The sequence below is a fragment of the Tamandua tetradactyla genome, chromosome 3, assembly GCF_023851605.1.
Source record: "Tamandua tetradactyla isolate mTamTet1 chromosome 3, mTamTet1.pri, whole genome shotgun sequence".
Taxonomy (NCBI): Eukaryota; Metazoa; Chordata; class Mammalia; order Pilosa; family Myrmecophagidae; genus Tamandua; species Tamandua tetradactyla.
The window spans coordinates 213,798,449-213,813,221 of record NC_135329.1 but is presented as its reverse complement, the minus strand read 5'-3'; the positions used below and the strand labels follow the sequence as shown (position 1 = coordinate 213,813,221).

The window sequence follows — 14,773 nt, the reverse complement described above, 5'->3', positions numbered from 1 at the left end:
TTTGGAAGTGGTTATTGGCTATAAAATTGACAAGGACCTCAAAATAGAAAAGAATCCTAAAACATTTGAAATCCTTTCTGAAAGTGTCAGAATTCTTCCCAAATGCACTCAATTTCTTTTAGATTGCTTCTAGTGATAGAAAAATAGCTAAGAAATGAAATATCCTCTTTCTCTAAAAGATTCTCATTTTGCTTCCTGTTGTTGGAGTTATAACTTTTATTATTATTATTGTTATAAAAGTTTTTCTATAATTGCTGTCAAGAAATCACAGATTGCCAGGGACACTCAGATCTGAAAAAAAAATAGAATAGAAACAAAATCCTTGCCTGGGAGTCTGTAAGTTGCTACAGCTGTTTCCTCTAAAAATCCCCAAAGCCTTTGTTTTTCAGAGCAACAACTCACAATCTACACACACACATACACACACACACACACACACACATACACACACACACACACACACACATAGATATAATCTACCTAGAACTGTCCACTCCCATAAAATAGCTAATATGCTAATATGATTTTGGATTTTAAGAAATACACAAGAAAACAATTTTCACATCTTCAACGCCTAAATAAATTGTGACCCATCAACACACTGGGAGCTATTAAAATACAGTTTTTGACATTATGTTTTCAGGGAATTTGTAAGGTTGGAAAAATGCTCAGCATATGATGCCGAATGAAAGCCAGCAGGACGTTGAGCCACACACAAAGCCTGGCGTCACGGGAAACACTTGGTTGATTTTTAATTTCTTGGTTGATTTTTAATTTCATGACGATTTACTAAACCCTTTCATGCCAGGCACCCGGTGAATCTTGGCGCCTTTACCTCATTTATTCGTCACAAAATCCCAACGAGGAAGACGCTATACCCATTTTCTAGAGGAGGAAAGGGGGTCTCACAGAGACCCCAGGATGTTCCCAGCACGCCCGTGAGTCTGACGCCAGCTCCAAGCCCCTCCCGCTGTCCCAGAACAGCGGCACCTGCTTCACCAGGAAACAGGCTTTCAGGACCTTGGCCCCACCCCCAGACCTTCTGAATAAGACCCGGACTTCAGAGAGCTCGCCAGGTGACTCGCCAGGTGACTCGCCTGCGCGTCCAACATGGAGGCGCCCTGCCCCCAGCCACTCAATGCAGAAAGAAAACATGGAGGAAATTCATCGGACTGCCAGCAGTGAGTAAGTATTACAGGTGATTCTAATTTTCTTATTTACACTTTTCTGTAGTTTCCAATGTCATCAATGAGCACTTAGTTCATCTATAATAAGAAAAATATTGAAGTGGTTTTTCCGCCCTCATTTGTTGATACAGTAAAGCTTAGTTCTGTAACATCACATGTTGCAAAACATAAATCAGAACCAACATTCTCCCCCATCCAAACTGCAGACTTTTGAAGCACAACCATATGAATTTGGTGTAAACAAGAAAGGGAAAGTCTAAACTGAAGACAATACCATCAGTGGGCATCATCAATCACAGCTGTTTTGAGAAGGCTCTTCCCACCCTCCCTGGCAGCCGGTGGTTCCAGGAGGCTAGTGTGGAGGCAGATGGGGCGGGGTGTCCTGGCAGGGCAGGGCTCACCCTTGGGCTCCACTTGGGACTGGTTGCAGAGGGCTGTGGCCACAACCTGGGGTGACAAGGAGACATCTGCACAGTTTTAGCCAGTGGGTCCAGAAGGTGGTTATTTAACCAGGTTCCAGGATGGGTGATGGTGGGTGGCCCCAGGATGCTGGATTCTTTGGAGATGACATAATCAGAAACTCGTCCACCTGCAGCTGGAGACATGGGGCCACAGGTCTTCCCACGTCCTGCGTGGACCGTCCTGCCTTTGCACCGCGGGGGAACCGTGAGAGGGGACAGCAGCCGAGCAAGGTAAACTAAACGCGTGTCTAATCACTGACAGTCCTTCCCTGCAGTCATTTCAAAGCATCAGCCTTGGGGAAGTCTCTGGAATGCTTTCTCAGGTTCCACTGTGGGGTGGCCCATACTCTGCATCTAAAGCAGCCACAGTTATGCTAACCCTCGAGTCAAGCCCTTGACACTTGAATTAGCTTTGACTGGTCCTTATCGGTTTCTGTGCCTAGGAGTGAGCTCTCGCCTACCACTCATCGACCCCCTATCTCCAGGGGCAGGTTTGGGTGGTGCTGTCTGCCCCAGACCGACCTCCTGCCCCTTGAGCAGCAGCCCTGACACTCGGCTATTGAAGCAGGGGACACAGCCATGTTCTCCCGACCCTCCGGCCAGCGGGATTCACTTACCCCAAGCCTCTCCAGGGAGTGGTTCTGGAAATTTTTCAGTTTGAAACATAGAGCTCTCACACCTCTTCAGTGGTGAAAGCTTTTCAGAATAAAAATCTGGGAGCTGGATTTCCCTTTGCATGCAGAACGCCAGCTTGGCCAGAGAAAGCTGGAGAGAGCCTCCCCGAAGTGTCTGAACACCTGGCTGCAGCATTCTTGGAGCCTGGCTACCTGCTGGCACTTGTCCTAGTCTCCTCAGGGACGCTGAGGCAATCTGCCCGTGTCAGGTGGGTTTCTGTCTCTAATCCCAAGAGCTAGAAGGAGCTGGCCCGGGAAGGCAGACAGGATCCCTTTCCACATGGGTGGGCTGGGCTCTCTGTAAGATGGATCAGCGCCTTTCAACATGCACAAAAACCCTCCTGTAAAGAGCTGTACGTGTCCAGGAACCTGACAGGGAAAGGAAGAAGAGTTCTAACAACTGGGTGAAAAGGTGCTTCCTTCCCTCTGCTAAAGATGATGGAGCCAAGCCACCCTTGGTAGAAAGATGTTTGGGCTGTTTTATTTCTCTTAGTTTGGCTGGAAGAACTCCCTCCTTCTGGCCTTCTCACATGGCTCCCCTTGGAGCCTGCAGGTGTGAGGGAGGCAGTCCGCGGCTGGGGGGAGGGGGCTGTGCTGTGCACAGAAGCCAAGGGCCCTGGCCAAGCAGGGAGCTCCTCCTGGAGAACAGAGACCTTCACTGATGTTGCACATTCAGTTAACTCCGAGCTTGTATTGCTCTGGTGTATTTGGCCAGAGACCACACAGCAAACGGACGCCAGGGCTGTTTACAGAACAACCGAAGCCTCTGCAGTGAACACCCCTCCCACCCCCCACCCCCTGTCTCTGGGGTCTCAGGAGTAACTGGCTTCATGCTGGCTTCTGCAAAACAGCCCTTTCCCTGAGCACTCTGTGGTTTACAGTATTGGCAAGAAGTTAGGAGGACATGTGCCCCATACATCTCGGAGCGCTTTCATAAATGGACGTGTTACAGCAGGTCACAGCATCTGTCCAACTTGGGAAGCCCTCCCACTTAGTATCCATCCTGCTTCTTTTGAGCACACACATAAACTCTTTTCTAACAATCTTCTCTAATGCCACGCTGCCTGGGCGCGTGACTCAATGGCCCCACTGCATCCTTGATGGAATCCCTGGAACCTGTGCAAGTGGGACCTTCCCTGGCAAAGGGGCTTTGCAGATGTGACAAGGGCTTCAGACCTGAAGATGGAGACTATCCAGAATCACCCGGAGGCCCACACTGGTTGTGAGTCCTGAAATTGGAGAACTGAAGCTGAAGAATTCCCCAGCTCCAGGCAGAGAGGTGCAGCCAACGGGAAGCCAGATGCCAAGAGGGAAGGTGGTGAGATTCTGCTTGGGCAGGGCCCAACAGGCAGGTGTTGGATCTGAGAGGTTGGGGCCACGTGGAGGAGCAGAGAGGGGCCTCCAGGAGCCGAGAGGACCTCCGCCTGGAGGTCAGTAAGGAATTGGAGACCTCAGTCCGATTGCCCAAAGGAATTAGACTCTGCCAATTCTGAGCCAGAAGCCAGTTCTTCCCAGAGTGTCCAGGTGAGGGCCCAGCATTTAGTCCCTGGACTCCTCCAGGTGAGAGCCCAGTCCTCAGCCCCCGGACTTGGGTCTTGTGGGACCTGGAGTAGAGAAACCAGCCAAGGAACCCACACTTCTGACCTCCGGGACTGTGAGATCATAAATGTGTGTCTTTTTGAACCACTACACTGGTGAACATTTGTGATGGAAATGTCAGAAGTTAATTCAACATCTTTGGTGATTTTAATAGGTATGTGACTTTTCTCCATTCCAATGGCAATCGCTTTTCATTAATGGCATGTTTCTTGTTGTTACTGTTTTAAGAGTGTATAGAGGAGGTGAAGAGTATGATGTGCCTGTGGTAGGTAGATTCAGGTGTCAACTTGGCCAGGTGAAGTTACCTAGTTCTATTACTATGGACATGAGTCAGTGGCATGTAAACTTCATCTGTTGCTCATTACATCTGCAGTCGGCTAGGAGGTGTGCCTGCTGCAATGAATGATGTTTGACTTAATTGGCTGGTGCTTAAATGAGAGACTCAACATAGCACAGCCCAAGCAGCTCAGCACACCTCATCTCAGCACTCGCATCTCAGCCCAGGCCTTTGGAGATGCAGAAAGAAATCACCACGGGGAAAGTTGTTGGAACCCAGAGGCCTGGAGAGAAGGCCAGCAGAGACCATCCTGTGCCTTCCCACGTAAGAAAGAGCCTCAGATGGAAGTTAGCTGCCTTTCCTCTGAAGAACTAACAAAATAAATCCCCTTTAATTAAAAGCCAATCTGTCTCTGGTGTGCTGCATTCTGGCGGTGGCAATCTAGAACAGGGCCCTTTTCTGTATTTTAATTCCTTCAATGAACCCAAGTTCATCACAGCAACCGTTGGAGCCCAAGCCCAGCATTTTGTCCCTCTCCTACTAATCTGGCCTAAGGTGGTGATTCTCCCCTTCATTCGAGGAATGAAATGAACCCTCGTTCAAGAACCGACTGGTCTGTGCAGGATCCAGCACGGCTGCCTGGCCCGCACTCGGAAGGGCCCCCGCCAGATGGAGCATCTGCTGTTGGGTCGGGAAACCCATGACGCTTTTGGAGCGAGGGGCACTGTGTTGTCCCTTTGCAGGGGGGCACGCGATGTCAGATGCAGACCTTCAGCCTTGGGAAGCTCTTGGTGCATGTGTAGTTGTCGGAAAGTTGTCCTGAACGGCTGCAAGCCAAAAGCACATGCAGCACCACAGTCATTTGGATGCTCGAGGTAAATTATTTGCTCACTTCATCACAAGCTGCCAACATGCCTGCCACCCAATAACCGGGATTGTGAGGTCTTGGGAGCTGGGGGGACGTGGAGTCAGGGGTGGGAGGTGCCGGCTGCGGGGCGGGTGGGGAGGGGGGCAGTGGCGCGTGCGGCACCCACAGTGGGAGTCAGAGCACCCAGCCTCTACCTGCCGCTCACCTGAGGGTCCCCACACCAGGCCCCAGGCAGACGCCAGGTCCTGACTTATCGGGGGAGTGTCCCCAGCAGTCATCGAGTCCCCACCACATACTTGCAGGACTGGCTGGCCATCACTCGTTACGCAAATGCGGTTTTCTCGATGTTTTTGTGTCCTAAATGTGCCTAGCATATGTCCGGGGCTTGGGGGACTCGGGTCCCATCTCCATTCCAGGCCACCGCAGTACAGAGGAAAGAGACGTCTGTGGGCACTGGCCCGGGGCCCGAGGGCGCTGGTGGGGCCACGAGGGCAGCGCTGGGAGGCCGGGCTGGCCGTGACCGAGGCTTCGTCCCGCCTGAAACGAGGCTCTGAGCAAAGCTGAGGCAGAGACACCGCCGCGCCAGGAAGGGGGAGCAGGAGGGGCAGCCCCGGGGCGCGACTGCCACGGCGGCCGACCCAACACCACAGCGTGCACGCACCCAGTTCTGAGGTTTCCGTGGAAGAGAGAAAAAAATAAGAACCGGCCGCAGGTCCCCCCACCCCTCGCAGAGTGCCTGCAGTGAGGTCTAACCCGGGGAGTCGACCCCTCTTCCCGCCTTGCAGAGGAAGTCGGTGACGGTGCAACGACTCAGCGACGTCGCCAGAGCGGCAGGCGGGGAAAGGGGGCTGGTGCGGGTCAGGGGAGGGCCCCGTGGGATGCCACACGGCCCAGGGGCTCAGGGCTCCCCCCTCCTAGAGGAGAACATTCCGGTCACAGAAGCAAAGTCATCGAAGCTGTGGGCGCTGGCAGCGGCTCATGAAATTTCTGGGGCTGCAGAATGGAGGAGACGTTGTCCACTGGCGTTTTCACCGTGCCCTGGCTTGGGAGGAGAATGAAAGGAGAGAGCCTCCGCTTTTCTCTCTTGCACAGACGGTGTCTTTATGGCTCCTTCCGACTTCGGAATCGCGCTCCTCAGGACAGAGAGCAGGTCCTCCCTGGGCCTCTCCTAGGCACACGGCCCCGGGCGGGGCGGGGAGGGGGTGGAAGCCCCTCAGGGCCAGACCCCCTGCAGGGCGAGTGTGCTGGGGCAGGCCCTCCTGTGTGCTCGCAATATGGAGCACACAGGTGGTTGCTGAGTGCAGGACCCGCACCTGGGGGCGGGAAGGCATTGAACGCACGACTTGGCAAGCCTGCTGGGCGAGGCACCTGGCCGGTTCTGCATGCTGCCCGGAACGCGGAGGCTCTGGCAAGCACAGACCCGGAAGGGGCGCTCTCGCTGCCCGCGGCAGCCCTCCATCCACGCCGCTGGGCTGTGGGCCCTTCCACCCCTGCCCAGGCCCCCCTGGATGCTGCGTCTGGGTGCGTGGCCGTGCACCTGCTCTCATGGCTTCCAGGCCCTCAGACAAGGTCAGGGAGGCTTTCTACGCTGCAGGTGCCAGCATTTTCCAACGGCTGCCCCTTGCCCAGACCTGCCCCCACTGACCCCTCGGCACATGTGTCCTCCAGAATTCTGCCTGGAGGCCCTGGGGGCTGGGGGAACCATCAGGCCCACCTCCTGACTCTATACTTTGTTCCTCTTAGGAGGCTGAGGAATTTGGGGCAAAAAGACCCTTTCCCCCAGGAGGGCTGACAAGGACACCGAGGAACGGAACCCTCGCGTTGCTGGCGGGAATATAAAACGGGGTAGCTGCTGTGGAGACCAGTTTAGTGGTTCCTCAAAAAGGGAACTGTAAAATCACCCCATGTGCTGGCAATTCCACTGTGAGGTCTATACCCCAAAGAAGAAGGAACTCAGCTCCCGATAGCCAGAGGGTGGAAACAACCCACTTCCCCGCCAGCAGATGAAAGGACAAAGATATGCAGAGAATGGGATATTACGCAGCTGAGAAGAGAATTGAAGCCCTAATTAACACAAAAACGTGGTTGAGCTTAGAAAACAGCGTGTGGAGTGAAATAAGCCAGACACGAAAGAACGGATGTTGTGTGATTCCACTTTCACGCTAGAAATATCTAGAACAGGACAATTCATAGAGACAGAGGGTGGACAGGTGCCCGCCAGGGGCTGGGGAGGGAGCACGAATGGAGAGTTATCGCTCGGTGGGCGCACGGTCTCTTTTGGGGATGATGAAAATGTTTTGGACTAGAAAGCAGAGGCGATTGCCCAACACTGTGACTAATAAAGCCACAGAGTTATGTGAATTTCACTTCAATAATCTTGTTAAAATCTCTTTCCATCGTGGAATGCTGAACTGAGGGAAGATGCCTGGGTTACGATGTAATCTGGACTCGTAGGCGTTTTCATACGGTCAGCAGATGTGGATTCACCAGATGCTCTGGTCAGCGCAGGGCCTGGGGCCACTCCAGCACCCAGCGGAAAGAGGGAGAGAGAAGGACGCCGCGTATCTCAGCTGTCAGGACAGGCCCTGAGTGACGGGTGGCCGGTGCCCCCAGGGACATTGGATGGGACCCCAGGCCCGCCGAGGGCAGAAGCCAGGGTGGGGTGGCCCCTTACGGAGCCCATAGCCTTGGGATCCGGGACTAAAATGGAAGAAGGCAGAATGGCGTGGGGAAGGCATTGTTTAATGCAGTGACTCGGGTTTCCTTGCACGTAAGGATTCTTAAGTGGCTAACCCACAGGCCCTCGGGGCCTGGAATTTCTGGGTGAGCATTAGATGACCTCCAGGGGCCGCTGCTGCCTGGGACTGGTGCGTAGTGCAGCCGTGGACATGGGGCCCCAGACCAAGAGGGCAGCTGATTTAAAGTCCGGTGGTCATCCAGCCACAAGCCCCTTCCACCATCGGCCCGTGCTCTCCTTCGTGCGACAACTCTGCGACCCTCCCGGGCAGCACTGGGCCACCAGGAAGGCGGAAGTCAGTCTGGAAGGAGAGGCAGACGATCAACACTCAGTTCTAAAAAACAGTTTTCCCAGATCTGCCCACCAGATTCCCTTTCCTCGCCCTGGTTCCTGAGAAGGAACTCTCTCTGCTTCCCCTTTGCAGCATGGTGAGGGACGGGGCCACTGTTTCATTACGCTGCACCCCAAACTTTCCTCGGGTCCCACACAGAGACCGTGTGTGAGACAAACAATAAAACTTGGCGGGTTGAGTTAAATTTAAGCGATCAATATAAAACCCTAGCAGCTGGGCTTTGGGACAATAAACTTGAGGTGGCCTGCTCTACCCAGGGCCGTCAGCGGGGTTTCCAGCCTCTGTCTCCTTCGTTCTTCTTTCCTGGGTCTCCCCACGTGGCTTTGATGAGGATTCGTACATTTATTCGTCCTGTGAACAAACTACCAGTTGCCGGAGTGAGGAGAAGCCAGCAGCTGTGATTCAGCCTTGAGACAGGCACAGGGATTCGATGTCACACTGTCCCCAGAATCCTTGACAATGGTCAGGGGGCTGCCCCGCTGGGAGGGCCCTCGGCCCCAAGAGGTGGGTCCGACATGCACAGACCTGATGGTCGCGGCTGGGCCAGAAGGGCCAAAAGCTTGTAGTGATACCAACCTCTGAGCCATAAAGATCTAAGTTCCATTGCTCTTTTAAATGCAGAACCACTAAAAGACGGGTCTTATCTCGGGGTATTTTCGTAGGTCCACACTGCATGGAGAAAATCAGACTAAATTTCCATTTTAAACCCTGATGCTTCCTGCATCAGGGTGGTCCCCTGTCACTCCATTCTCTGATCCTGTTTATCAAGTTTTGCCTTTAAATCTCCTTTAAAAACTATTCAGGGGGAGAGGTTTGAGGCTTTGGAGACGGTGTGTTCGTTCATGAGATGGACCCACTGGACGTAACTGAGGTGGCTGCATGGCCCTGCCCAGGCAGGGAAGGACTTGTCTGGGTTAATGTGAAATGCAACGAAGAATAAATTGACTGTAAGCGAGAGGGATTAAGAACCCCGAAGCTGCAGGGTTGGAGCCAAACAATATTGACTGTCAGAGAACAGAGGCCGGCAGAGGATTTAAAAAGGAGTTCACCGCTGCCCGAAGAAGGAAGCAGCCCAAGTGTCCGTCACCCAGCAAAAGGACAGACGGCCACGGGCACAATGGGAGGGCGCCCAGCCTTAGGAAGGGACGGAGTCCTGATGCAGCGACAGCACGGACGGACCTCGAGGACCTCATGTGGCGTGCCAGAAGCCAGGCTCAGAAGACAAACATTGCGTGATGACAATGATAAAAAGTAATTCGAATAGTGAAATGCACAGAGTCGGAATATAGATGACAAGGGGTGGGGTGGGGATCTGGGAGTGGGATGTTAAGACTTGAAACATCTTTGGAACAATGGAGGTGTTTGGGGGATGGTTGGTGGTGGCAGCACATCGTAATTAACAGCACTGAAGTGTATATGTGAATGTCATTAAAAGGGAAATGTCAGTTTTACAGATGGTAATAGAATGATTTTTTTTAAATCCATGGAACTGCACTACACAAACAGTGAACCCTATGTTAAATGGTCTGTAGTTAATGGTATAATTTTAAAGAAGTGCTTTCATCGGTTGTAACAAATGTTCTGTACCAAAGTAAGATGTTAATAATAGGGTGGCATATGGAAATCCTGTATTTGATGCATGATTGTCTTGTAACCCCACAACCTCTCTAATTTTAAAAAAAGGGGAACAAATAGTCATTTAGCTGAGGTGGGAGCTGAAGTCTTAAGATATGCTCACAAAGTCATCAAGGGTGCGTTTAATGGAACAAAAAAACACCAGGGCACAGGCAGTGGTGCCTGCATTTCCAAGGCCAGAAAGAGCCAAGCTTCCGAGCCAGCGCTGCCTCCCCTCCACATGCGGCGAACTAGATACTCCCCGAGTGTGTCCTGCTGCTTCCATAGAAAGGCCCAGGAGGTATAGAGCTGCAGCTTCCGCTCATTTCTGCTACTGTCTCCCAGAGCCCTCCAGACCTTCCAGGAAAGAAAACTCCAGGACAAGCCTCTTTCCCACCTGGTCTGCCTAGCATGTGGCACCAATCGCAACCCAGGTGCCAGGCAGGGGCAGGTGTGTTTCCCCCACCCCATCCCCAGTACCCCTCGGCCATGGAGAAGGCAGAGGGCTGCAGCTCAGAGAGCCCACCCCACCCATAGCCCACACTGTGTCCCTGTGCAGGGAGCTCACCCCAAGCCAGTCCTCCCTAGCAGCTCACCAGGAAGCTTGAGTTCTCGTCTCTCCTCTTAAAAATAACTTAAAACATGGTAGAGAACCTCAACACTTTAGGAACAGGTAAATGCTCTTACAGAGAGTGAAGGTGTGAACAAGATGCAAGCATCACCCTCCCATCCAGGGTGAAGCTCTGCTAACATCTCGGTGCATGAACTTGCAAGCTCTCCTTCTCCCTGAATCTGTGCAACACGGTGTCTGTGAGGCGCTGGAGGGGAGGGGCAGGCAGGCAGCCCTCTCCTTGGGGAATCTCGTGGCAGGGATGCTACTAAGGTGAAGGGGATTGCACTGGGCCCTGCAGTGTTGGGTGAGGGTCCTGGGGCAGAGGCCCGTACAGCACAGCCCTGGGGGTGAGAATGAGCAATGGCTTGTGCATTCCGGGGCCTCGTGGCGGAGGAAGTGGAAGAAGCCGAGAAGGAAAATCAGCAGAGACCAAAAGAGACCCTATGAGGCTGCTAGTTGGGGTGCAGGGAGGCACATGCTGCTGCTATCTGGAATAATTTAGGGAGATTTTATGGGGGAGGGGGAGCTGGTCTGCCAAAAGGAGCCCCTTTCCCTTCCCACCCACCAGCCATCCCCACGCAGGCATTGCTGCTTCAGTCACTCGCTGCACCGCTCAGCCGCAAACTTGGGACCACACAGGCCGAGCTCCTGCCCAATAGGACATGACCGTCCCAAACCCAGGGGTGCAGGAGCTGCCTCGTGAAAGGTAGATCCATGTAGCACAGGCCCCCAATCCACCGCCTCAGTTCAGAGAAAGCAAACCGAAGGCTTGTGCGGTTCCAGGAAAAACCCGCCCCGGCCATTTCTAAGCGCTGTCCAGTGTCCTCGGGCGTCCTCGGGAGGGCACGGCACACATGGAAACCATATGCAGCCTGAACAGAGGCCGTGTCATTATTGAGTGTACACCCCAGCACACCACATCTGGAACTTAAGGAGAAACACCAACGTGACCAGCAGTCACGCAGCTCAATGCACATTTTCTAAAGAAGGACTCGAAGTGCTCGCACATTTTCCAATCACATTTGAAGCTCTGGGGTTGTCATTTTAGTTTAATGATCTGTGAGATCTGCCTAAACTGTCATCTCACTCAGCGGGCGATGGGCTCTTCATTTTCCCAACAGGAGTTTTGGTGGGACACAGTAAAACAAAAGCCATGTTGCAAAATTTTTTAAAATATCAGAAATTCTTAAATTATCATTTTTTCTGTTATGCTTCACTTATTTGCAAATGCCAATCTAGAAAACTGGATGGCAATCAGATTTTTGATGCATTAGAATCAGTTGATCTTGTCATAATATAGCTAGCAGATGGGGTTCCCATGCTATTTTTCATTTCTTTTACTTGGTGGAAAACTCATAATAATTTTATATGATCCGCCCCAGCTAAAGTAAGGTTTTTCTCTTAAAAATGTCTAAGTACTTGGGAATCCCCCTCTTCTGTCCCACTGAGAGTGCAGTACATGGTCAAATCTAGAAGAGAGTAAGCATCTTTGCTGAATTTTCCTTTAAATATCCAGGTAGTTATGTTATTTTCACTGTTTTGGGGTTTTTTCCCCCAAACTTGCAAATATCCTGTTTAACTCAGATATCTAAAACATATCTCAAGGAATAGGAAAAGAGTCTCAGAAAAGGGAACAAAACCTCCTGATACAGAATAAACCTTTACTCACTCTTTCCCAACTCAAAATCATTAGATGACTAAAGGGAAAAAGACACCCCCCCCTTTTTTTTCACACTGTGCCTCATATTTAGAATTCTCAGACGTGTGACCAGAACAAATAAGGGGTTCACTTCCAGGGTGATGTGAGCTTTTACGTGCTTCCCAGGAGTCCAGGGCCAAGAGGTCACCAAGGGCACAGAGAGCGCAGGTGAGATATCGGGGTCCCAGGGCTGTGGGGCTGCGGCCGTAGGACATCCCAGGACACGAAGGCAGGGGACACCTGGAGGGGAGAAGGGTGGCTCCTTCCCACTCTACACCTGAACCCTCGTGAGATTACGACTCAGGGGAAAACGAACGCATCGTCCCTCCTTTCACCATGGGGTCTGCAGGATGTCGGGGGACAGCAGTCTGGCTAGCAAGTGAACCCAGAAGGGCTTTGGGACTGAAGGTCCCGGGGCCATTCCGCCTTCCACACCAGCTCTGAGATGGCTCGCGGGGGGCTCGGCCACCCCGGATCCGGCCACGGGACCAAGGCCATTGCTCCAGTCCGTGTGCGGCACAGACACCCCCTTGCCCATAAACCCCCCGCCTGCACCCACCTCAGGGAATGAGGGGAGTTGAGACCATCCCGGCAGGGGTCCAAGAGCCCTGGCCATCCCCCTCGCACCCAGCAGGGCTCTGCATCCCAAACCCAACACCCCACCCTGCGCTCACACTGGATTCTGGATTCCGTCCCTTCCCAGCACCGGGGAAACTCACACCCCAGGCATCACGGGCACCGCCCACATGTCCTCAGACCCACCTTTCGCGACCGCCACTGCAACGCACATTTACAGTCGTTTTCATCAAGGTGACATATGCACGTGGGAAGATATTTCATGTCACTTAGAAAGATGCTAACTGACAAGTGAGCAAAGCAGCCCTCGGTCCCCTCCTCCCCACCCCGGGTTCTATAGAGAGTCTCGGCGAGGGTTTCTGGCTTGGGTGTCTCGGGGACCAGCAGCGCGACATGGAATGATGCACAGGGCCATCTCCTTCTCAACCCATGGCCGTGGGCAGCGGCACTGACCCTCCAGGCGCCCGCTCACGCCCGAGCTGCACCGTCTGGGGTGCTCCTTCCTATTCACCCTTTACAGTACTAAAGGGTTTTCTTAAGACAGGCGTCGTCAGCCTCCACCGATGAGCTGCACGGCACGGGAGGCGCGTGGAAATGCCGGAGAAGCCCCTTCCCGCCCTGACGAGCCGAGGGCCCTGGCGTCCCGAGGTGATTCTGATGAACCGCTAGGGTTGAGAACGGCTAAAAGAAATGTTTAGTTCGATGTCAGGAGAACACTGTGAAGCGTCCGCAAGGGTAAGTACAATCATTGTCAAGGGCTGATGAAAACCAACATGAGCCGAGACGTAAAAAGCCATGGGCGACTTTCAGAAATGTTAAGCACAGATTCACCGTATGACCCAGAAATCAGCCTGTTTGGTATTTTTCCTAAAAGAGACCAAAGTACAAGTTCACACAAAGACCTATCCAAATGCTGATAGCCGCTGTGCGTGTGATTGTGAAAACAGGGAAACATCTCACATGCCTCTCACTTTGGAACTGGAGAAACAAACTGTGTTGCAGCCATAGAGTGGACTGTTTCTTCAGTAAAGAGAAACGAGTGATTGATACATGCTGCAATCTCAGAGCATCATGCTAAGTGAAAGAAGTCAGACCAGAAAGGTTCCATGCTGGCTGGTTCCATGCACATGACATCCTGGGAAAGGCAAACCTATTGAAACTGAAATCAAAGGACGGGAGTGGGGAGAGGCGCAGACTAGAAGGGGACACAAGGGAACTTCCTGGAGGGGATGCCAGCATTCTGTTGATTGCAGGGGGAGTAACGCAGCGACCTGCACATTCATCAAAACTCATCAAACCATGCAAATAGGAGGTAAATTTTGTCGCAACAAACCCAACTTTCAAAATGGAATTAGGGCCCTTCTCTAACATGTGAAGGCATGGGAATTTGGCAACTGAAAGATGAATGCTATAAAACATAGTCACGAGAATTTAGACTTAAAAAGTTAAAAGTAGGAGGACATTTTTGAAACTCGGTTAAAATCACTGATTTTGTCTCGTAGACATCTCTTGCTACAAGGTTTCTATATTTCCTGTGATGCACCAACATGTTATACACATGGATTTCTAAGTTATTAAAATTTTTTGTTGCTATAGAGAGTGAATTTTTTTCATATTTTCTTTTATAACATAAGTGTTCTAAATTTTGTAATATATTTTGGATGTTGAACTAATTCACTTCTTGGGGTTCTTGGTAGACAATATGGGGTACAAATAATGTTCATCTTTCCCTCTTGCTTTCCCATATTCATCTCATTTAGTGTATACTTTTGAACTGAAGTTTCTCAAACTTCCGGAATAAGATTGGGCAGACTCTACAATAGTTGGCTTGGAGATCCTGACTGATGTTTACTTTGGGTTTTGGAGCCATATGATTTATCTCATAAGGGAAGTATTTTTCTTTTTTCTATTTACTATAAGCTTTGGAAATAATTATATTTTGACTTTGCCAAAAGTCTTTTTTGCCAAAGGACTTTTCTCCTTTAGCCTATAAACTTCATGGGATTATCTGAATAGATTTGCTGATGTTGAACCAAGTGTTGCTTCCGAGGATAAAATTACAATTAGAAAAATAGTATAATGAATAGACATTTATTACTGAATGTTAACTATTTGT

General features: G+C 51.5%; 1 long non-coding RNA gene across 2 annotated transcripts; it reads left to right on the top strand.

The window, feature by feature from the left end:
* The first annotated feature begins 1,080 nt into the window (after window positions 1–1,080).
* LOC143676652 (uncharacterized) lies at window positions 1,081–14,539 on the top strand. 2 transcript variants are annotated; one of them, XR_013172237.1, is made up of 3 exons: window positions 1,081–1,185; window positions 1,783–1,879; window positions 14,418–14,539. It is a non-coding gene; the product is annotated as an uncharacterized LOC143676652 (long non-coding RNA). The 2 variants fall into 2 exon arrangements; XR_013172238.1 differs by lacking the exon at window positions 14,418–14,539 and adding an exon at window positions 2,391–2,986.
* Window positions 14,540–14,773: the final 234 nt, after the last annotated feature.